The following is a 23,757-nucleotide window of genomic DNA, read 5'->3' on the forward strand; positions in this document are numbered from 1 at the left end:
TTTGAGCCAAATTAAGTTGACATTCTCCTGATGGGGTTTCAGGCCGGGTGGGGCTGCCAACCTTTACTAGGAATCTAGACAAAGCAGCAAGAAGAAGGAAGGACCTTTGGGAGAGGTCCTTCCTAATTACTTGGGGGAGAAGGCTAGACCTTTTGGATTCTTGTAAAAATGAGGGCCCCATTGGAGACGGTGTCTCAGAGTTGTGGAAGAGGCACAGTGTGGTTTGGGTCCATCCACGTCCTTGCTGTAGGACCCTGGGCAAGCCTCTCCATCTCCCCCAGCCTCAGGTGCCTGATCTATAAAACAGTGTTGCTGGGAGGCTTACAGGAAACGAAGGAAATATGACATCTGACACTGGGTCTGGCACATTGTAGGCCCTCCTTCTATCACCGTTAGCCTTCTGCCTGCTTTCTCCCTTCTCTCTGCCCCTTTTGCATTAAACAGGCCTGTGTGCAAGAACTGTTGGAGTTTATAGCTCTACCATTGACAAAACATCCTTGGGCAATTTACTCTTGAATCCTCAGTTGCCTAATCTGTGAAATGGGGGTGATAATCTATTTGCCCCAAGGCTTACAGCAAGGGCTAATGAGATAATTTGGAGCTCTTAGAAACCACCATTGCGGGCATGTAGAAAATGCAACCTTCTGAGAGGTGCCTTTTTATGGCCTCATTCCTCAAGCAAATCTGAACCATCTAATCCCCTCTTACTTGATTTTGCCTCTTTTCCCTTTCTTCTTTGCAGCCACAGAAACATTTCAAATTCCACAGTAAGTACCAGGTAGGAAGATGCAGAGATAGAAAAGGAAATACATGTACAAAGTTGAGAGCTCCTCACAGAATGTAGCCTGAAATACCAAACTCCGGGCAAAGACATGGAAAATATGAGTAAAATTTAGAAGTCATCTGAAGATCTCTTCAAAGTCTTTTTTTTTTTTTTTTTTCCACTTTTCTCTAAATGTCATCAAGATAAATAGATGGTCCTGAACTGGGGCAATTTGAGAATACAATGAAAGGAAAGAAATATTCAGGTCATATGTACCTGTTCAGCATCCACCGAGGGCCCAGTGGACCCGAAGATGAAGAAAGACCAGGCAGGTTTCCCAGGGTTAATAATGGGGAAGACAGACAGCAGAGTAAGGCATGAGGCTGCCTAGTGGTGAGACGGGGCAGTGCTGCAGAAATGGAATGATATCACTTATATGTGGAACCAAAAATATGGCACAGATCAACCTATCGACAAACAGAAACAGACTTGCAAACATGGAGAACACACTTGCGATTCCCAAGGGGGGCAGGGAGAGGGAGCGGTATAGACGGAGAGTTTGGGGTTAGTAGATGCAAACTATTACACTAATTTAATTTTTTTTTTTTTTTTGCTTTTTAGTGCCACACTTGTGGCACATGGAAGTTCCCAGGCTAGGGGTCGAATTGGAGCTATAGCTGCCGGCCTACAGCACAGCCATAGCAATGCAGGATCTGAGCCGCATTTGTGACCTACAACCTACACCACAGCTCAAGGCAACGCCAGATCCTTAAGCCACTGAGCTAGGCCAGGGATGAAACCCGCATCCTCATGGATCCTAGTCAGGTTTGTTAACCACTGAGCCACAAGGGAACTCCACTAATGCAAACTATCACATTTAGAATGGATATGCAGTGAGGTCCTGCTGTATAGCACAGGGAACTGCATCCAATCACTTGCGATAGAACATGATGGAAGATAACATGGGGAAAAGAATGTATACGTAGGTCATTTTGTACAGCAGAAATTGACACAACATTGTAAATTAACCTAAAAAAAAAAAAAAAAAAAAAAGGCACAGTTCAGAGCAGCTCCAGAAAAGGCAAGAGCCAAGGCAACTGATGAGGTGAAATGGGCATTTCCATCAGATCCCCAAGGGTTGGGGTTGGAAACCAGACCGTGGGGCATCACTTAGGATTCATTCTCGGCAAGCCCAGAAACAGACATACACTGACTAATTGAGGCAGGGAAAGAATATGCTGGAAGGATGCTGAGCAGCTCACAAAATGGACAGGGGGCTAATCTTGGAAAAGAAGAGAACTGGGCTTGCTCTGGGGGGTCCCGGGAAGCCAGGGTCAGGGGAGAAGCCTCCTCAGCAGTGGGAAGGAACGTGCTCCAACTGTTTCATTGTCTTTCCTTTGTTGGTGTCACTTAAGATTCCAAGTCCAGGAAGAGAACTTGATTGTACTGATCGAGATCACGTGTGGGCCTGAGATTACGAGAAGGGGGAAGGGCCTTTGGGTGACAGCACCCCCATGACCACACCGAGAGGGGGAGCAGTGGCTCCCCGAGTAGAAATGACAGTGACAGGATGAAGAACTGTGACATCCATGACCTTGTCCACTACAGGGAGTGGGTGAGACAGTCACAGAGAATGGTCCTTCAGCCCCACTCAGTCGTGGGTGGATTAGCCTTTCATCTACGGCAGGCTCTGTGCAGGCGCTAGAAGGGGCAAGGACAATGGATTTGGGAGTAATTGAGCCCAGGTTGTGAACACAGAGTCTTTGATGCCAGGCCCCTGCCTCCCAGAGTGAACGCTCTGGAGGGGTGGGAGGCTTGAAAGCAGAGAGAACCGGAGGAAGAGAGGGGCCACTGAGCACCTTGGTGGGAGGAGGGGATGGCGGAGAGATAGGAGGTCCTCACTGATGTCCGCTGAATGTTGGAAGGACAAGGACAAGGAGAGCCTCATTCAGCACCCGCAACCTCAAAAGTGGCCTCCTCCTCCCTAAGCCATTCTGACGCCCACCCCGACTCCGTCTCAAGGCTCTTTTTGGGCAAAACCTCTCTAGAACCAGATTATCCAACTATGGAATGCTGGGCCGACATCGGGATTGATCAGACATGAGAGGCACCCCCAGCAGCTCCATCTGGGGTTGAACACAGGTGAGGCGGTTTCCCATCTTCTTTCCCAGGAGCCACATGTCAGGAGCCCCGAGGTCCGATGGCCCGGTGGCCTGGTGGCCAGGCACATCGAAGGTGATCAACAAATAGTTATGGGAGGGAGGGAAGGACAGAAGGGAAGAAGGGATAGAAGGAATGCATAAAAAGGGAGAAGGGACTTGAAAGTGAACAAGGAATGGGGACACGGAAAACTGAATAAGGAAATGAAGGCTGTCTGTAGGGATAGGAAAAAAACGAAGAGTGAAAGCATGGCGTTGTTGTTTTGTTTTGTTTTTCTTTTTTTTTTTTGAGAATCCAAACTCTGCCGTTTACTAGCTGTGAGATCTTAGGCTGATTCCTTAGCCTCTCAGCGCCTCAGTTTCCTCCTCTGTAAAATGGGGCGAATCTGGCCACCTCTCTGCCCCCCAGAGTCACCACAGGGGTAAAACGAGAGGATGAAGGCAAAGACTTTGGCTCCAAGTGGAAGCTCCATGCTTGTCACCCGTGGGCTAAAGGTCAGAAGCGAGTGAGTGAATGGCAAAGGAAATGAAGAGAGAGCGGATGAGCAGACAGGGGCAGGCCTTCATCCGGGGCCCTCTCCATCCTTGGTGGCCAGCGAGGGCTGGGGACCGTCTGCCTGGCCGACAGGGCTGCTCGCTCCCTCCCTGCGCGAGCTGGGCCTGTTTGATTTCAGGAGGAAGATAAGATGCCTGGGCTGCTTTTTCATCTTTTCCAGGCCCTCCCCCGGCTCACCACCCCCTTGGCAATTGGGGCCTTCAAAGTCCCTGCTGGCTCCAGATCTACAGATAATCGTTTACTGTAATCCTACCCAGGAAAGACGCTGATAAAGTCCAGATGGAGTGTGAGGTCTTCAAGCTCACTTTCTCTGCCCAGATAACACGGGGGCCTCTCAGGAGACCCCTTTCTCTTGGGAAGAGAGGCACAGCGGCCAGCGTTGGTGTAGCACACGCAGTGTGGGAATGGACTCGCTCCTGAGGGAAGCTCCTTGCTTTCCGGGGTGGGTGGGTGGATGAGTGGAGAAGGGGCACTAGGTTTGGAGTCAGGTCAACCTGGATGACAGCTGGAATCCCCATTTTCAGGGGTACACTGGGTGTGGAAAGACCCGGGCTGGGGGAAGCCTCAGGCCCTGCCTTGTCAGAATTCGCCATGGGGTCCAGGAAGGCTCCCCCAGCATCTGAACCCTGGATGGAGACCAGCCCTCAGAGGGTAGCCATGGGCCCTGCCCAGGAGCCAAACAGGCTGGAGCCTTTTGGTTTTGTGTGTTGTTTTTAAGTTTTAAAGCTTTATTGAAATAAAGTTGATTTACAGCGTGTGATAATTTCTGCTGTACAACAAAGTGATTCAGTTAGACCTACATACATCCACTCTTTTTCAGATTCTTTTCCCATATAAGTTATTACAGAATAATTTGGAGGAGTCCCCTGGGCTATACAGCAGGTCCCCAACCCATATAGAATAGTGTGCCTCGGCCAATCCCAAATTCCCCATCCATCCTTCCTCTCTACCTGTTCCCTTTGATAACCTTAAGTTTGTTTTCTATGTGTGTGGGTCTTTCTGTTTTGTAAATAAGCTCATTTGTATCTTTTTTTTTTTTTTTAAGATTCCACATGTAAATAATATCATACGATATTTGTCTTTCTCTGTCAGACTTACTTCACTTGGTATGATCATCTCTGGGTCCATCTGTGTTGCAGTGGCCTGAGTTTGAGTTCAAATCCAGCTCTCTCACTGGCTGTGTGACCTTGGGCAGGTCACCAAACCTCTCTGGGCTTTAGTTTCCTCATCTGCAAAGAATGTGCTAATAATCCCCACCTCGCTGCCAACTGGTTGCAGAGGGTCAAATGAATTAGCAAATGAGAAAGTGTGGTAGGATTAGAAAAGTAGCCAAAGTGAGGTGTTAGCCTCTTCTTGACAAATTGGGCCCCTGATCCTTCAGGGGGTGGTGTGGGGGGGATGGGGGGCATGTGGTCAGACCTGATCGGGAAATGAGGGGAGATGCTGGGAAGGTCCACCCCAGTACCCACTTCTCAGGACCTGGTGCTCCAGGGCTCACTCACCACCATTTCTCCCTCCCATTTCTGAGTTTCGGGGCCTGAGAAGGTCATGGGGCTTGACTGCACAGACCGGGGTCTGATCCAGGGGCGCAGGGTGGAGGCCTGGGCAGCGGCAGCTCTGGACACATCCGTGCAAAGAGCGAGGGGTCAGGGATGGGCTGGGGGCCCCCGGGGAGGGGCCTCTGACACAGTGCAAGCCCCCGTTTTGACTTGCTTTCCTATCCCTTTCATCGACCCATTACGTAAATCCACCCAGATTTAAGATTCGACCCTACCTACTTCTAAGAGGATTTAGGGTATTTTAAGATGAAAACCTAAGGCAAAAGAAGACCTTTAAAGCGATTGTCTGCTGCTCCATCTCATAATGAGAAAAACGCAATCGAAACTACAGGCGATGCCCTTTGTACCTACCAGATAGGCAGAGATTTGAAGCCTGATAATACGCTGTGCGGGTGAATTTGTGAGGAAACAGGCATGCTCACTGCTGTTTGAGGAACAAAAACACGTGTATCGACTCTTAGGAAAGCCTTTGGGTTCTACTTGTTAAAATTAAAACGGGCTTGTCCTTTGACCCAGCAATTCTAGGAATTTATCCCTTACTTAAACGCACCACCATGAGCAAAGGCATTAATACGAGCGTACTGATTGCAGGATTACATGTTGAGAAAAATATGGAAACTATCTAAATGTCCATTAATAGCAAACAGGTTAAATAAATTATATTATAGCCTTTCACAGATGGCCCGATATCTACGGCCGAACAGCCTATGTATCGTGCTCCTCTGAGTCCGTATATGCAGATCTGTATATGCACAAACTAGCTTGGAACTGATTGCAGTGGTTGCCCCTGGGAAGTGGAATTGGATGCTTGGGGCTCAGAAGTGAGAGAAAGCCTTACTCCTAACTACATTTTAAAACGGAATTTTTTATTATATGCATGCATGATCTTTTTATTATATGCATCCATGCATTTTTTTATTATATGCATGCATGAATAAAAAAAGAAAAGAAAAAGTCTAAGGATCTAAAGACTTCCCTCCCTGAATAGAAAATAAACAAGAAAACCTCAACCACCACACACACACACACACACAACCCACAGAGGAGCCATCTGAGATTCACCATAGAACTAGCAGAGCAATTTGTCCAGCCAGACCTTCAATAAACATTAAAATAAATAAATAGATTGGGATTATCGCAGGAAGGAAGCAGGGTAAATGCTTTCTGATACTTGAGCCAAATCGTTTTATAATACTTGTGCAATATATTTTGCTGTCAGCGGGCTGATGAAAAGACAAAATGGCAAGCAGGTTGCACGACATAGTTTGCATTTTCCAACATCAGAAAGGCCTTCCATTAGTCTACAGAGATAACATGTCTCCTGAACAAACAAGCAATTAGCAGTTTCCCCCTCGCTCTCTGGGACACCCCCCCACCCCCCGAGAACCTGAAATGCCTCTGTCCCGCACACCACGTTCATTCTGCTCCAAGTAGGAAGGTGACCCTGTTCCCACTACTGGGTGAATTTGGCAGAAGGGCTCTTTTGCCACCTTCAGAAAGGAGTAAAGGGAGTTCTTGTTGTGGCTCAGAGAGTTAAGAACCCGACATAGGATTCAGGTTCGATTCCTGGTCCCGCTCAGTGGGTTAATGATTTGGTATTGCCGCAAGCAGTGGCGTAGGTCACAGATGCGGCTTGGATCCAGTGTTGCTGAGGCTGTGATGTAGGCCTCAGGGGCAGCTCTGACTCCAGCCCTAGCTGGGGAACATCCATGTGCCACAGGCGTGGCCATGAAAAGGAAAAAAAAAAAAAAAAAAGGAGAAAGGGACTCCTTGTTGGTGGAGGGAGCACTGGAATCTGAGACCGGGATTTGAATCCAGCTTGGATGAACCCGCCTCTCGTGGTTGAGTGGTTTTGAGCAGGGGACCTAACACTGTCAAGCCTCAGTCACCCAGTCTGGGACAGGGGGCTAATGACAGCAGATGGGAGAAGGCACCTGATGTGATGTCTGAACTTCCATGACCTTTGAATGCTCTGGAAGAACACTCAGGTTTCCAGCCATTAGTTGGGTAGAACAGTCCCATTCGACCTCAGATCTTGGGACTGCTAGTCTGGGCTAGGCGTGTCCTGAAACACTGCGACAACTTCTCCTGAAAGGAACCAAGAATGGGACTTCCCAGTGTGGCGCAGTGGAAACGAATCCCACTAGGAATCTTGAGGTTGTGGGTTTGATCCCCGGCCTCGCTCGGTGGGTTAAGGATTCGTACTTGCCATGAGCTGTGGTGTAGGTTGCAGATGCGGCTCGGATCTGATGTTGCTGTAGGTTAGCAGCTGTAGCTCCAACTGGACCCCTAGCCTGGGAATCTCCATATGCCACTGATGTGACCCTAAAAAGAAAGAAAAAGAAAAAAAGAAAGAAGAATGTATATAAATGACAGCATCCACTGATGTGTGTGATGTCACTCTCAGAGCCTGAGACAAAATAACCTTTACGTAGTGTTGTCAGGATTAATTGAACGCATACCTAAGGATCCCAGCACAATGTAGGTGCTTTTCAGGCATTCGATAAACAATTTCTCTCCTTTTTCTCTTAAGAATTGAGAAAATCTGACTTATTCTGGGCAAATGACGTTACCTTCATGTCTCACTCAATAGGGTATAACTTTCCAGCGTAATTACTATCCTGCCTCGGGACTTATGGGGCATGATGAGCTCCATTCAGACAAGAGAGTGCATTCTCCCTGAGAACAGTTGGTAAACCTGACCATCTGCATCAGCTGTGAATTATAATTCTACACTCTAGAATACTGACTTTATTTTCCAGTTTCTGTCCATTAAAATATGCAATAAAAACTCAGCCAGGTTAACCTCTACCTCACTGACGGAATCGATAGTTTTCCATTTCTTTTTTTCTTCTTCTTCTTCTTTTTTTTTTTTCCTTTTTCTTTGGAGGGCCACACCTGAGGCATATGGAAGTTCCCAGGCTAGGGTTCGAATTGGAGCTACAGCTGCCGGCCTACACCACAGCCACAGCAACACCAGGGCAAAGCTGGATCCTTAACCCCCTGAGCGAGGCCAAGGATCGAACCCACATCTCAGGGACACTATGCTGAGTACTTAACCCAATGAGCCACAACAGAAATCTGAGAATTTTCCATTTAAATGATAGCACAGGTCCCATGTTTTGCCCTGGGCAGAGTCATGTTGCGTTAAGATGCATGTGTCTTGGAATTAACATACATACACTACTGTATGTAAAACAGATACCCAACAAGGACCTACTGTCTAGCACAGGGAACTTTGCTCAATATTTTGTAATCACCTATAAGGGAAAAGAATCTGAAAATGTATATATTCCAGCTCCTGGTGATTTGCTGGCAATCGTTGGCATTCCTTGGTTCTGGGAGCTTCACTCTAGTCTCTGGATGCATCATCCCTGCATTGGCCTTCATCTTCTTGCCCCCGTCCTAGGTGTGTGGATCTGTCTCCAAATCTCCCTATAACAACACTAGTCATACTGGATTATCATATCGGCTTAAGGATCCCTCCTACCCCAGTGTGGCCTAATTACCTTTGCACATCCCTATTCACAAAGAAGGTCACTTTCCAAGATATGGACCAGGATTTCAACCAATGAATGTGAGGGGTTCGGGGTTCATACCTCATGGAAGTAGATAGAAATCTGATCCTTCAGAAGTAGATTTTCATCAACGGTGGGGTTAGGGCATGCAAGATAATTTTAGCTTCATTCGCAGGGGTTAGTAGGCCCTCCACTGACATACCATGTGAAGAAACTCCCCAGGGTTAGTCATGATTACTCAAGCACCACATGCCGTGTTCCTAGGAGAGGTTGCTTCTTCCAAAATATTCTGCAACATGCCCAATACCCATTTCCTTGAGAATGTGTCTCTTGTTATTTCTTGTGGCCCTGCAATGCCACAATTTCACTATGACTTGTGTTTCCACTATCCAGTGGCAAGGAGAAAGGCAATTGAACTTTGGCCCTTTGGGTGGGGAAAGAATCTTTCAGGTTAGGGCAGGGCTGAACACCCCAGCTTCCCTGGAGAGAAAGGTGAGTGCTGTGCCACCTCTTGGGTGTCACAGTCAAAGCCTTTCTTCTCAGAGCTGAGGAGCCTGCAGGAATTTCCAGCCATGAAGGTATCAGATCTAATTAACTGCAATTAATGGCCTACATGTTCTTTGAAAAGCGCTCAGGGAGTTCCCTGGTGGCCTAGTGGTTAAGGATCCAGCATTGTCACGGCTGTGGCTCAGGTCACAGCTGTGGTGTGGGTTTGGCCAAAAAGAAAGTGCTCTTGTTAAGGTCCTCTGATTGACTTTCTTCTGTGATAGCATAGGCTGCGAAGTGGCATTTCAATGAGAGAGTGAGGCAGGGCTTATTAAATGAACAACAATTTAATTCAAAACGTAGCCTGATCAGAGCAAGGCAGTGACCTTGGAGAAAGGGGGATGGTGGAAAATACACTCATTCTTTTTTTTTTTACCAAGTGTATTATTCCCTTTATAAAAGTTTAACTAGAAACAAAATGCATCCTGAATTATTTTGGGAAGGAGAAGAGTTTTAAATAAGTGAACATTATTCCAGAAAACAAGGCAATGGAGATACCCTATTAGAATGTCATAAATAATGTAAAGGAAATGAAAGTCATATCTGTTTTAGCTGTGTAAGTCCCACCACTTGATAATAGGCAGGTTGCTTAAACTTCTCTCAACCTAGCAATGCCATTTATGAGCAGTAAAGCACGGTCTTGATAACCTCTAGATTATTTTCCAATCCTGCTATTCTGCATTTTAGGTTTTAGGTATTATAATGCGGTGGTGCTCTGTTTATCTATTACTGAATAACAACCATCCAAAACTTAGTACTTTAATTAACAATAATTTGAAGTTTCCATGTGGCTCAGTGGGTTAAGGATCCAGTGTCATCAGTGCGGTCTCCACGTGTTTGTGTTTTTTGCAGATTTTTTCTTGTTATTGATTTCCAGTCATATAGCGTTGTGGTTGGAAAAGATGCTTGATATGATTTCAATTTTCTTAAAGTTACCGAAGCTGGATTTGTAGCCCAGGATGTGATCAATCTTAGAGAATGTTCCATGTGCACTTGAGAAGAATGTGTTTTCTGTTGCTTTTGGATGGAAAAAATACACTCGTTCTTATCTCTATGAAAGATAACTTTTTTTTTTTTTTTTTTTTTTTTTTTTTTTAGGACTCTAGCTTTATTTGTCTCTCTGTGGCTTAGCTCATTGGAATCAAGATGCTTTCCTAAGGGGCAGCCACTTTGGTACAGAACCAGAATAAAGAGAGTTTCCTTATGGCTCAGCTAGTTAAGAACCATCTATGAGGATACAGGTTCAATCCCTGGCCTTGCTCAGTAGGTGAAGGATCCAGTGTTGCCTCAAGCTGTAGGTCGAGGATGCGGCTTGGATCTAGCATTGCTGTGGCTATGGCGTAGGCTGGCAGCTGCAGTTCCAATTCAACCCCTAGCCCAGGAACTTCCATGTGCTGCAGGCGCAGCCGGAAAAAAAAAAAAAAAAAAGATATGCTGAAATCCTAATCCCTGGTGCTCGTAAATGTGATTTTTTTTTTAAAAAGAAGAACCAGAATTTTTTAACTCAGTGAATTTTATTACATCTATAGTCGTACAACATATGTATAAATGTATTACATTTATGGTTGTAGAACCAGAATACACGCAGAGAAAGTGCCAGTGGCAAGGAGATTCATTATCTAAAAACAACAACAACCAACCAACCAAAGAAACAGAAGCAGCACCAACAACAAAGCCTTTGAGTTGGGTTGACAGAAGCTGTTGGTCTCAGTTTCTGATTTCAGATTCTCTCGACAGGCGGTTCAAGCTCTGTGACTCTGGAGAGGAGCCTTGGAAGTCCACCCACGAGTCAGCGAGGACGGCTCAGCCACTGCAATCATATTACAAATCACTTTGCCAAAACTTAACGTCACACAGTGCTGAGCAGTAATTCCCCAGAGCCATGCGTCCCCTGGCTCGCTGCAAAAGACAGACTTAGTGGAGACTACGATTCCAGATGCCGATGTGTTTCAGGCTCACCACTCTGGTGAACAAATCAACCTATTATGCGCTCTGTGCAAGAATGGCTCTTCTCCCCTGGTTTGCTCTTCATAACAGTTTTCTTCTTGGGCTCAGCTGGGAAAGGAAGATGTCAGCAGCTGTGTTCTTATGCAATAACTTTGGAGTCAAGCCCAGGTGTGAATTCCAGCTCTGCCACCACTAGCTATGACCTAACACACAGGTCTTCCGTTTCCCCACCTGTTAAATGGTGGTAATGATAAGACCCAACTCATGGAGCCGTTGTCTGAATGAAATGAACCGATGGCTGGAAAGGGCTTAGCTCAGGGTCTGGAAGATGGGGGCGGCTGGGGGCGGCTCATAAAGTATTCCGTATTCCCACCCTCGAGGCCCCAACCAGCGCCCTGGAGTCTCGGTCTCACAGCTGCAAATCACCACAGAGTCTCTTTTCCACCAGCGCCTCAGAAGCTTTAATGTGGCCAAGAGGTCCCCTCAGGGAGTTTGCTAAAAATGTAGATTTCCGGATTCCACCCCCAGACAGTCTGATTTAGCAGATTTGGGTCGGGACCCTGGCATTTCTGCATTTTAACCAGTGTGCCCACGTGATCCTGTTACCGGGTGTCCGTGAAACAAACACACTTTGAGAAAGCTCTACGTGCAGTGCATCTGTGACTGTTGGGGGGAAGGGACAATGCCACGACTGTCTGCTTCACCTTTGTCTTCCTAGGGGGGTTTGTGGCACATGGTGAGGGCTTCTGGGGCTCATCTCCTGAAATGAAATGAAAGACTCTGGTCCCAGAGCCCCAGATTCAAATGATCACTTGACATGAAAACAGCGGGCTGGGGCCAGACTGTCAGCACCAGAATTTAGGTTTCTTGCAAAGGCAGCAGCTACCCAATATAACGTACGTAGGAAAAGAATCTGAAAAAAAGAAAAATATGGATATGGGTGTATGCATAACTGAATCGCTCTGTTGTACAACAGAAATTATCACAATATTGTAAATCAACTATAATTCAATAAAACATAAAAAGGCAGCAATGATTACCCATCTGCCAGGGGCCACCATCTGGGGCATCAGAGACCCATGGCCACATTTTCCATTTTTTGCAAAGCATTCCAAAAATGTAGGAATTAACCTTAAATCTCTTCTCTCTCATTTGCTCTCTTTTTTTTGGCCAAACTCATGGCATGCAGAAGTTCCCGGGCCAGGGATGGAAACGGCACCACAGCAGCAGCCTGAGGCACAGCAGTGACAATACTGGATTTGTACCACCAGGAAACTCCCAATCTCTTCATTTTTAAAAACATTTTTATTTATTTGATTATTTCTAATGTATGTGTGATATAAATATATAAATATAGTTATTCTTTTTTTAACCTTTTATTCTTTTTTTTTCCTACCATGCAGCATGGTGACCCAGTTACACATACAGGTATACATTCTTTTTTCTCACATTACATGTTCCATCGTAGGTGACTAGACAAGAGTTCCCAGTGCTACACAGCAGGATCCCGTTGCAAATCTCTTCATTTTTAAACATTGGAAATAATTTGAAATTATTTTATTTTATTTCATTTACATTCATGTGCGCCAAACAAACCAGACCACTTTATAGGACTGAAGTGGTCCCTGGGCTGCCAGTTAATCACCTTGGGGCTTCTCCCATCTTTTCATTTGACAGATGAAGAAAATGCAGAACAGGGAAGGGGAGGGGAGCTGCCAACGTCTTCGCAGCCTGGAGGTCTGGGAGCCAGGACCACCGGACTCCTCTTGGGCAGAGTGATCAGGGTGATCAGCGCCCTTTTCCAGGAGCAGAGACGCAGGGCAACACCCCAGAGCATCCGCAGGCTTCCTCCCTGATGTGGCTCCAGCTCGGACTGGGAGGCCAGGAGCAGGAGAAGCCGGAGCCTGGCTTACTCATCCCTCCACTGCCACCTTCTGCTTTGATGTCTTGATGTTCCAGTCTGGCAGCCCGGAAGGCCATGGCAGCAGGCTGCCTGCCCCAGCAGCCGCCTCACACCAGAACAGCTCTTGGCAGGGCCTTCTGGGGACTTCAAAGGTGGAAAATTGCTCTGGGAGAGCTTCTCGAAGGCGCCTTCCCCGTGTGAAGAGCGTGAGCAGTGAAGGAGATCAAAGTGGGGCCAACCTTTGGCTACAGGGAAAAGGACCGGCCGGGCCTGTTTTGTGCAGAGTGGAGGGTGTGAGTCTGGCCTTGGGGGCTGTCCGGGGTCCAGAACCAGAGGGCTGTCTTACTCTTGACATCCGTCCCCCGTTTCAGTGCATCCAGGAACCCCTGAGTCTTACTAGCAGAAAGGATGCTGAGTAAGTGTTTCTCACGGTGTCTCCTGAGCCCTTGGCCTCTTCTTTGGTTTTCTTGGCCTCCGCAGGCACGGCCCTGCCTCTGAGGGGGAGGAACTACCGGGTTTGTCCTGCCGGGAGCCTGCGATTGCGCGAGGGCAGGGCAGCCAGCCAGTTGCTGATAAATCTCTTCCTCTTGGGAAGCGCCAGGCAGCGCCCCAAACGGGGAAGTGATCTGTGGGACGATCTGCTAATGATTTATTGCCCGGTCCTCAGACCTGGCACCCGTGGCACCAGCTGCAGCCGGGCGGTCTGGAGAAATCTTCCCAGCGGGCATCCGGGAGGACGAGGTAGGAAATCAAGCTCCCAGCCGCCAGCTCCCTGCCCAGAAAGGGCTGCTTTTGTTTGCCTGTTATGTTTTCCAAAGCAGACACAGTCGGTGAAGCAGTGATCTAAGGAGGGAGGCATGGGGGACTGGACCAGGGCTGGAAGGGTGTCGAGTTAATAGGCATCTGGGCTTGCGCAGTGCTATCAACGTGATGGGAGGCTCAGCCCTGAGCATTTAAAAGAGGCCTGCACTGCTCCTGCTCACCGACTACTCACCACTGGGTTTCCAGTATTAATGAAGTAATTATGTGTAAAATGCTTCCGTGGGAAGCATTTCAAGTAAGCTTAGGATGAAAAGTAAATCTCTCCCCACTTCCAATCTCCTCCCCAAGAAATAAACAACATCAAAAGTCGCCTGTTCTAGAAATCCTATAATTTTTATATTTATTCATTTTATTTAATTTTTGCTTTTTTAGAGCCACAACCACGGCATATAGAGGTTCCCAGGCTAGGGGTCGGATTAGAGCTAGAGCTGCCAGCCGATGCCACAACCACAGCAACACCAGATCCAAGCCACATCCGTGACCTATACTACAGCTCATGGCAACACTGGATCCTTAACCCACTGAGCGAGGCCAGGGGTTGAACCCATGTCCTCATGGACACTAGTCAGATTCATTTCCACTGTGCCATGACGGGAACTCCAAGAAAGCCCGTAATTTTTAAATGAGCACTTGCTAGATACACTTTTCTTCAATTTTACTTCCCTTCTTCATCTTTCCATCATGAGGAGCTATGTCATTTGAAGCAACTGCACAATACTCTCGTGTATGGATGTGCTCTGATTTCTTAATCAGCTCTCTGGGATGATCCTTTTGACTGCTTCTAGTTTTTCCCTTTTATAATAGAATGACAATGGGGGTTTGTGTCCTCTACAGAGGTTGTCCTTGTTTGAGTATGTCTCTGGATGTCTTTTAAAACTTGGACTGAGTATACGCATTACATTCTTCTAAATAATACTCTGGGGGGGGGTGATGGTGCCCATTTTACAGATGAGGAAAATAAAAGCTCAAACAAATAAAGTGATTTGTCCTGGGTCACATTCATAGAAAAGTCATTCATTCAACAGGTGTTTATTGAATATGACCACTGCCTTTTCCAAACAGACTGGTAACCACTGGATAAGCCAATGGCTGAAGTCCTGCCCTCTTGGTGCTTACAATCTAGTGATACACATACATGTGTGTATGTGTATACATATATATACACAAATTGTACTAAATGCTTTGGGAGACAAACCATGATTTTATAAAAATGAATGACAAGTGGACTGAATATGGATTGTACAATCAGAGAAGACCACATTCAAGCCAAGAGGTTGTGATGGAGTGAATATTGTGTCCTCCTCCAAATTCATGTGTTGAAAGCTACGAGTTCCTGACGTGGCCCAGTGGAAAAGAATCCAACTAGGAACCATGAGGTTGTGGGTTCAATCCCTGGCCTTGCTCAGTGGGTTAAGGATCTGGCGTTACCGTGAGCTGTGGTGTAAATCACAGATGCAGCGTGGATCCTGTGTTGCTGTGGCTGTGGCCTGGGCCAACAGCTGTAGCTCCAATTTGACCCCTAGCCTGGGAACCTCTATATGCTGTGAGTGTGGTCTTAAAAAAAAAAAAGCATATGTTAACGCTAGTGCCCAAGTGATGGTATTTGGAAGTGGGGCCTTTGGGAGGTGATTATGTCATGAGGGTGTAGCCCTTATCAGTGGGATTAGCGTCCTTATAAAAGAGACCCCAGAGAGCTCCTGTGCCCTTCCTGCCATGTGCAGATGCCATCTGAAGATCTATGGGGTCAGAAGTGGACCCTCTCCAGACATCAAATCTGCCAGTGCTTTCATCTTGACCTTTCAGCCTCCAGAACTGTAAAAAATAAACTGCTATTGTTTCTAAGTCCCCCAGGCTATAGCAGCCCAAATGGACAAGACAGATGCCAAGAGGAGCAGGAGTTAGCAAGGTAAGAATGTGAGAGTGAGAAGCTTCCAGGCAGAGGGGGTGGCATGTGCCAAGGCCCATTGTTGGAACGTTCCTGCTTATGGAGTTCAGGGACTTGATAGAAGATCAATATGGCTGGTGAGTGGTGGGCATGAGGGCAGTGGAGGAGAGGCTGACAGTGAGACAGGGAGGGGCAGGGCCACCCAGGGACTCAAGGAGAGGAATTCTGGATTGGTTCAGATGCAGTGGGAAGACACTGGGGCCAGAGAAGCTTTTTTACTGGGGAACCCTAAGGACACCCTGGCAGAGCCCAGAATAGAACCAAACAGGCCTTTGGTAGGGTTTTGACCTTTTGAATAGGAAAAGTGATGATGATAATGAGTTAACATTTGCTGAATGTGCACTACGTGCCAGCCACTGTGCTTAATATTTTTCATATGTTACCTATTTGAACCATCATAACAATCCTTTGAGGTAAGGACTATTGCTTTCATCACATTTTTATAGAGGAGGAAACAAGAGACCAGAGAGATTAGGTAATCATTCAGCTAGTTAAGTACCCATGGTACATTTCTCAAGACAGACCGTATCTTGGGCCATAAACCAAGTCTCAATAAATTTAAAAGAATCAAGAATCAAAAGTGTGTTTTCTGACTACAATGAAATTAAATGAGAAATGAAAAATCAATAATAAGAAGAAGAAGTCTGGGAAAACCCCAAATATCTGGACATTACATTGCTAAGTAATTCATGGCTGAAGACAAAAATCAGAAAATTTTAAACTGAAAGACAACAAAAATATGACGTCAAAATTTATGGGATGCAGCTAAAGCAGTATTTAGAGGGAAAGCTACAGATTTATTTATTATTTAAAAATTTTTATCACAGGTGATTTATAATGTTCTGTCAACTTGTACAACAAAGTGACTCAGTCATACATATATATACGTTATTTTTCTCATATTATTTTCTATCACTTTCTATCACCAGTGACTGGATATAGTTCTCTGTTCTATACAGCAAGACCTCATTGCTTAGACATTCTAAATGTAATAGTTTGCATCTACTGACCCCAAACTTTCAGTCCACACCATTCTATCCCCCTCCCTCTTGGCAACCACAAATCTGTTCTCCACGTCTGTGAGTCTGTGTTGGTTTTGTAGATAGGTTCATCTGTGCCATATTTTAGATTCCACATATTATGTATGTGATATCATATGGTATTTGTCTTTCTCTTTCTGACCTACTTCACATGGTATGAGAATCTTTAGTTGCAGCCGTGTTGCTGCAAATGACATCATTTTGTTCTTTTTAATGACTGAGTAGTATTTCATTGTGTATATGTACCACATCTTCTTAATGTGTTAATCTGTCAATGGACATTTAGGTTGTTTCTGATTTAAATGCTTATATTAGAGAGGAAGAAACATCTAAAGTCAATGACTTAAGTTTCCACTGTAAGAATGTAGGAAAAAAGGAAAGTAAATGAAAAGTTAAATGTAAAGAGGAGAAAACAGTAAGAGCAGAAATTGGTAAAATACAAGAAATAGGGATGATACAGAAAATTTGCAAAGTCCAAATTTGGTCTTTTGAAAACAATTAACAAGACTGATTTTTTTTTTTTTTTTTTTTTTTTTCAGGGCCACACTCATGGCATATGGAGATTCCCAAGCTAGGGGTCTAATCGGAGCTATGGCTGCCGGCCTAGGCCGGAGCCACAGCAACACAGAATCCGCCACAGCAACACAGAATCAGAGCCGAATCTTCGACCTACACCACAGCTCACGGCAACATTGGATCCTTAACCCACTGAGTGAGGCCAGGGATCCAACCCGCAACCTCATGGTTCCTAGTCGGATTTGCTTCTGCTGTGCCACACGAGAACCCCCCAATATATCTTTAATAACAAAACTTGACATAGGCATTATGAGAAAAAAAAATATAGACCAATATTCTTCATAAATATAGGCACAAAATCCTTGACAAAATAGCAAATTGAATATATATATATATATAAATATATATAAGCAAACAATATATAAACATGATAATACATCATGACTAAGTAGGGCTTAACCCCAAAATGAAAGTTTAGTTTAATAATTGAAAATCAATCTTTGAATATAATTTAGCAAGGAAACAGAAAAAATATTCACTTCATGGAATAAGATGGATTATTTCAATAGCTTTAGAAAAAGCATTTGAAAAACAAAAAAATTCTACTCATTTAAAATAAAAACTTAGAGCCAAGTAGAAATAGTAGGGAATTTTCTCAAAATACTAAAAGGCATCTGTAAAAATAATCTCTAGCTAACAACTGCTGCAATAAGGCAAGAAAAAAAATAGGCATAAAACTTAGAAAGATGCAACTCTTTTTTAAATTTTTTTTGTCTTTTTGCCATTTCTTGGGCCACTCCCACGGCATGTGGAGGTTCCCAGGCGAGGGGTCTAATTGGAGCTGTAGCTGCCAGCCTACGCCAGAGCCACAGCAACTCAGGATCCGAGCCGTGTCTGCGACCTACACCACAGCTCACGGCAACGCCAGATCCTTAACCCACTGAGCAAAGGCAGGGATCGAACCCTCAACCTCATGGTTCCTAGTCGGATTCATTAGCCACTGCACCATGATGGGAACTCCAGAAAGACGTAACTCTTTATCTGCTTGCAGGTGCAATAATAATTTATGTAGGAACCCAAAGGAGATTAAAAAACACCTATGAGAACTAATAAGTGCATTAGCAATGTTCAGGATACAAGGCTAAAATACAAATACTAGTTGTATCCTTATACACTAACATTAAATGATTGATGAAATTAAGGAAACAGTCCCACGTCTAGTAGGCCAAAGAGCACTGAATATGTAGGAAGGACTCTAACATAAAACCTTCAGAATTTCTACTTTGAAAACTACAAAGTACTGCTGTGAGAAATTAAGAAAGATTTTTTAAAAGTGGGAAAATTATTATGTTTATGGTTTCCAAAACACAATATTACCAAGATGACACCTTTTCCTAAACTGACCTAGATTCAATGCAATCCCAATAAAAATTCCCGAATGTTTTTTAGCGGAAACTGACAAACGGAGTCTAACGTTTAGGTGGAAAGACAAAGGAGATAGGATAACAAAGGCAATTTTAAAAAGGGAGCTGGATAACTTTAAACTTGTGTTCAAGACTCACTCTAAAGTTACAGCGATCCAGATAGTTTGGGTATTAGTGAAAATATAAACATATAGATCATGGAACAGATTAGAGAATTCATAAACAGACCCACATGTATTTGGTCAACTGTTTTGACACAGGGGCCAAGGCAATTTTGTGAGAAAAGAAAAGTCTTTTCAACAAATGGTACTTCATGTTCGCGTGGGGAAAAAGTGAATACTGAGGGTTAACCCATACCATACATAAAGAATTGATTCTAAATGGGTTATAGACCCCAACGTGAAGCTTAAAAGACTGTAAAACTTCTCAAAGAAACCATAGGGGAATATTTTTTACAACTTTAGGGGAAAGCAAATTTTCTTAGCTAGAACACACAAAGCGCAAACCATAAGAGGAAAAAAAATTAGACTTCAATTAAAATAAGAGCCTTTTGTTCTTTGAAGGACATCGTTTAAAAAGTACAAAGGCAAGTCACAGCTTGGGAGGTGCTATCTGCAACATATAGTCAGGAAAAAGATCTGTATTCAGAATTTAAAAAAACCCAACTCTGATGACCTCCTAATATAAAGACAAACAATCCAGTGAGAAAATGGGCAGATGATTTGAACAGATAATTCTCAAAGGAAGATAGGAGAAATGTGCTCAACACCATGAGTCATCAGGGTATGCACATTTAACGACAGGGAGATACCACTACACACGCACTGGAAGGGCTTAAATCAGTGGTGTGTTGATACTCGTTTAGCAGCTAGCTCCTGGTGGGCTGGAAGTTGAGGAAGCATTTGCTTGATGTTGTAAATATGCCCATTGCGATCAGTTTTAAGCTACCAACAACAAGACGTCGATGAAGCCAGAGTTGGGAAGAGATGCATATGATCGGTTTCCACAAATCCATGCAAGCTAGCTCCAGCACCCTGCTAGCTTAAATGCTGAAAACTGACTATCTGTCACTGGAGGTTTGGGCTTGGCATGTGCACACCGAGGTCCATGAAATGAATGGCCAATGGGGACCTGCTCTATAGCACAGAGAACTCTCCCCAGTGTTCCGTGATAATCTACGTGGGAAAAGAATGTGAGAGAGAACGGATGCGTGTACATGTATAACTGATTCACTTTGTTGCACAACAGAAATGATCACATCGTTGTAAATCGACTGTACTTCAATAAAACTTTAAAAAATGGAAAAAAAAAAAAGCCTGAAAAATAAACTGACCATCCCTCTTCCACTGGTGGAACTCTCATACACCGCTGTTGAGGATGTGAGATGATCCGCTGAGCGGAAATGGTTTTGTGGGGGTTGGTTTGTTTGTTTGCTTGTTTTGGGGTTTTTTTGTTTGTTTTTTTGCTTTTTACGGCTGCACTCACAGCATATGGAAGTTCCCAGGCTAGGGGGCAACTCAGAGTTGCAATTACCCGCTTACGCCACAGTGACACCAGACCTGAGCCGCATCTGTGACTTACACCACAGCTCAGGCAATGCTGGATCCTTAACCCACTGAGCAAGGCCAAGGATCGAAGCCATGTCCTCACGGTTGCTAGTCGGGTTTGTTACTGTTGAGCCAGGAAGGGAACTCCCTGCATTTTTTTTTTTTAAATAAAAATGTTTAACATCATCGGCCTCAGAACTCAGTCCTTGCACCAGTGGGCACAGCCAAGTTCCTAGCAGCTTCATTTGTAAGAGCCCCAAATGGGAAAACAACCCAAATGTCCACCGACAGATGCCCTATTGTGGCATATTCATATAACGGAATATTAATCAACAATGGGAATGAACTGTTGCTACACAAACCATATGGATGAATCTCAAAATTATTATACAGAGTGAAGGAAAAGATAAAAAAGAGTACACGCTGTCTGCTTCAGTGTGCAGGTTTTTGTTTTTTGTTACAGTGACAGAAAACCTATCAGTGGTTGCCTAGTGAGGGGGAGGGAGGAAGAGTGGATTGCAATGGGTACAAGGTCATCTTTGAAGGTCAAGGAAATGTTTGTAATCCCGATTATGGAGATGGAGTCACGGGTGTACGCATATGTCAAAACTGATCAAACTGTACATTTTAAATCCATGCCATTTCATGTACTTCAATTATATCTCGATGAAATTGAAAAAATATTGTAAAACATGCAAACTCCCGGGCCTGCCCCCCAGGCTCAGCGATGGGAGAACTGAGAGAGGAGCTAGATTTGTAGTTCAACAAGCTCCTTAACTGATTCTTATAAAGGGAGAGACCTACAGAAAAGGGAACCCGCCCAATTTAATCAGATGTGACAAGTTTAATTTTCAAGGTGGACAAAGGAAGGTGTGTTTAGACTTCAGAGTGGAGCCCGAGTTTTAAGAGGCCAACAGCAGCATTTGCACCACCTGTCTTAGCCTGTGCTCGGTGCTCTCCCACCCACGGAGGTTTGCCTGACATTGCCTCCACGAGAAGGTGGCAAAGATGGGAAAACTGACTCTCAGGGCTGCTGAAAATTACAGAATAGGTTCAAATCTCCTCTCCACCACTTCCCAGGTGGGTGAGCTCCTGCATGTGTCTACTGCGGTGGATCCATGCCACTGCAAGGTATTGCCGCTTAAAACAACCGCTCACAATTCAGCAATGTGGGCAGGGCTTGGTGAGAAGAATGGTCTCTACTTCCTGCAGGGAGGGTCAGCTTGGGTGCTCCTCTGAGGCTGAAGGACCCACTTCCAAGCCCCCTGGAATACTGACCCCCTCTTGAGAGATCTGGCACCGTTGTAGGCAAAGGCTCTGTCCCTCTCCATATAGATCCTTCCACGGGCTGCTCTTTAGGGCTGCATTAACATCATGGCTGGGTTCAGAGTGAGTGTTAAGAAGAAGGCGGACGTTGTATTCCCTGATATGATCTAGCCTCAGAAGTCACAAAGCGCCACCTTGCCATGCTGGCCATCTTCCATGCCTTCCCTCTTGTTCATCCTCTCACAGCCATGCTGGTTTTTCTGTTCCTCTGCAACTCCACATCTGTTGCTGTTCCAGGGTGTTTGTACCCTGTTGCTCTTCCCTCTGCCTGAAACATTTCCCCCTCCCCTGCAGATCCGCACAAGACTGCCTCCTCTTCATCATTCGGGTCTCAGCCAAATGTCATCAGTCAGAGAAGCTTTCCCTTCTGAGCCTTTACCCTCCCCACCCCTGCAAATCTTGCCAGTGCTATTCAGCAGAACTTTCTGCCATCATAGAAGTATTCTTTACCTGCGCTGTTCAATATGGTAGCCACTCTGCACAAAACTGTCGAGCCCTTGAAATACAGCAACCATGACTGCAGAATGGGATTTCAACTTTTACTTAATTTTTTTTTTGGCTGTGGTGTGTGGCAGCTTGACATGGAATCTCAGTTCCCAGATCAGGGATTGAACCCAGGACACAGTGGTGAAAGCACTGAATCCTAACCACTGGACTACCAGGAACTCCCAACTTATACATACTTTTAATAAGCTTCCAACAACTTTAAGTATCTGCAGAGAGCTAGTTGCTACCATATTGGTGAGCTCAGGTGTATTCCATCATTTCATCCTATTTTCTTCATAGCAGTTATCACCATTTGAAATCCTTTCTTTCTTTCTTTCTTTTTTTTTTTTCTTGTCTTTTCTGGGGTCGCTCCTGCAGCCTATGGAGGTTCCCAGGCTAGGGGTCTAATCAGAGCTGTAGCTGCTGGCCTATGCCCAAGCCACAGCAACTCGGGATCCCAGCTGCATCTGCAACCTACACCACAGCTCATGGATCCTTAACCCACTGAGCAAGGCCAGGGATTGAACCTGCAATCTCATGGTTCCTAGTCAGATTCTTTAACCACTGCGCCACGACGGGAACTCTGGGTGTATGTAATTTTTGGAGGGACATGGCTGAAGCGTTTGAGAGTTAGTTACTAACATCATAGCATTTCATCCCTAAACACCCCTAAGAACAAGGACATTCTCCTTAATAACCACAAGGCCATTATCACGCTGAAGAAATTTGACATAGACACAGTACTGTTGTCTAATACTGATATCGTACCCTTGTCTAATGTGCAGTCTGTATTCAGCTTTCACAAATTGCTCCCAGGATGTCTTCTGTGGCATTTTTTTTTTTTTCTTTTGATCTGGGAGGCAACACAGAATCACGCATGGTGTTTATCTCCTTCTTCTCCTCTGATCTGGAACAGTACTTAGCCTTTCTTGGTCCTCACAACTTTGGCATTTTGAAGAGCAGAAGTCAGTTGTATTGAGAAATGACCTTGGATTTGCAGTTGTCTGCTTGTTTCAAGACTGGATGTAGGTTATTCATTTTGGTGGGAGAGCCACTTAGAGACGTGCTCTTCTCAGTACAGCGTATCAGGAGCACATAATGTCAATTTCTTCTTTCACTGGGGACACTTATTTTGATTACCTGGTAAAGGTGGTAGTCTCCAGAGCACTCCATTGTCAAGAATCAATTTTTTTTCCACTTAGCAATTTATAACTAATCTGTAAGGAGATCCTTTGGGATCTATGTGAATATCTTGTTTCTCATCAAATTTTCGTTCAATGTTTTTAAGTCATTCATAATTAAGCCTGAATCAGTTATTGCTATGGAATTGCAAAATGATTTTTTCCTCATTTCCTTTTATATCTGTTAGTTGGCATTCTATTGTCAAGAAAAACTGTCCTTTCCCCTTTCATGTTTATGTATTTATTTGTTTGTTTGAACCAGAATGAACTCATGGATTATGTTTGCTATATTAGAATCCATTGCTGTCATTATTTATTTCGATACTAAAATTGATCCAGTCCAGGCCAGCGGGAGCTCCTTTAAACTGGTGTCTATGTGCTTCGGACATGCCCCCGTCAATCCTTGAGATTTTCTTACTTCCTGGCACAATGAGATGTTCCAAGTGGACCTTAATTTATTTATCTGTGTATTTATTTAAATGTTTATTATACTTCTCTTCCATCCAAAGATAAGCATTT

This window comes from Sus scrofa, chromosome 16, assembly GCF_054392235.1.
Source record: "Sus scrofa isolate SSC_HxYL_T2T_F1_AM1 chromosome 16, Sscrofa_HxYL_maternal_Yorkshire_Landrace_v2.0, whole genome shotgun sequence".
In the NCBI taxonomy this organism is placed as follows: domain Eukaryota; kingdom Metazoa; phylum Chordata; class Mammalia; order Artiodactyla; family Suidae; genus Sus; species Sus scrofa.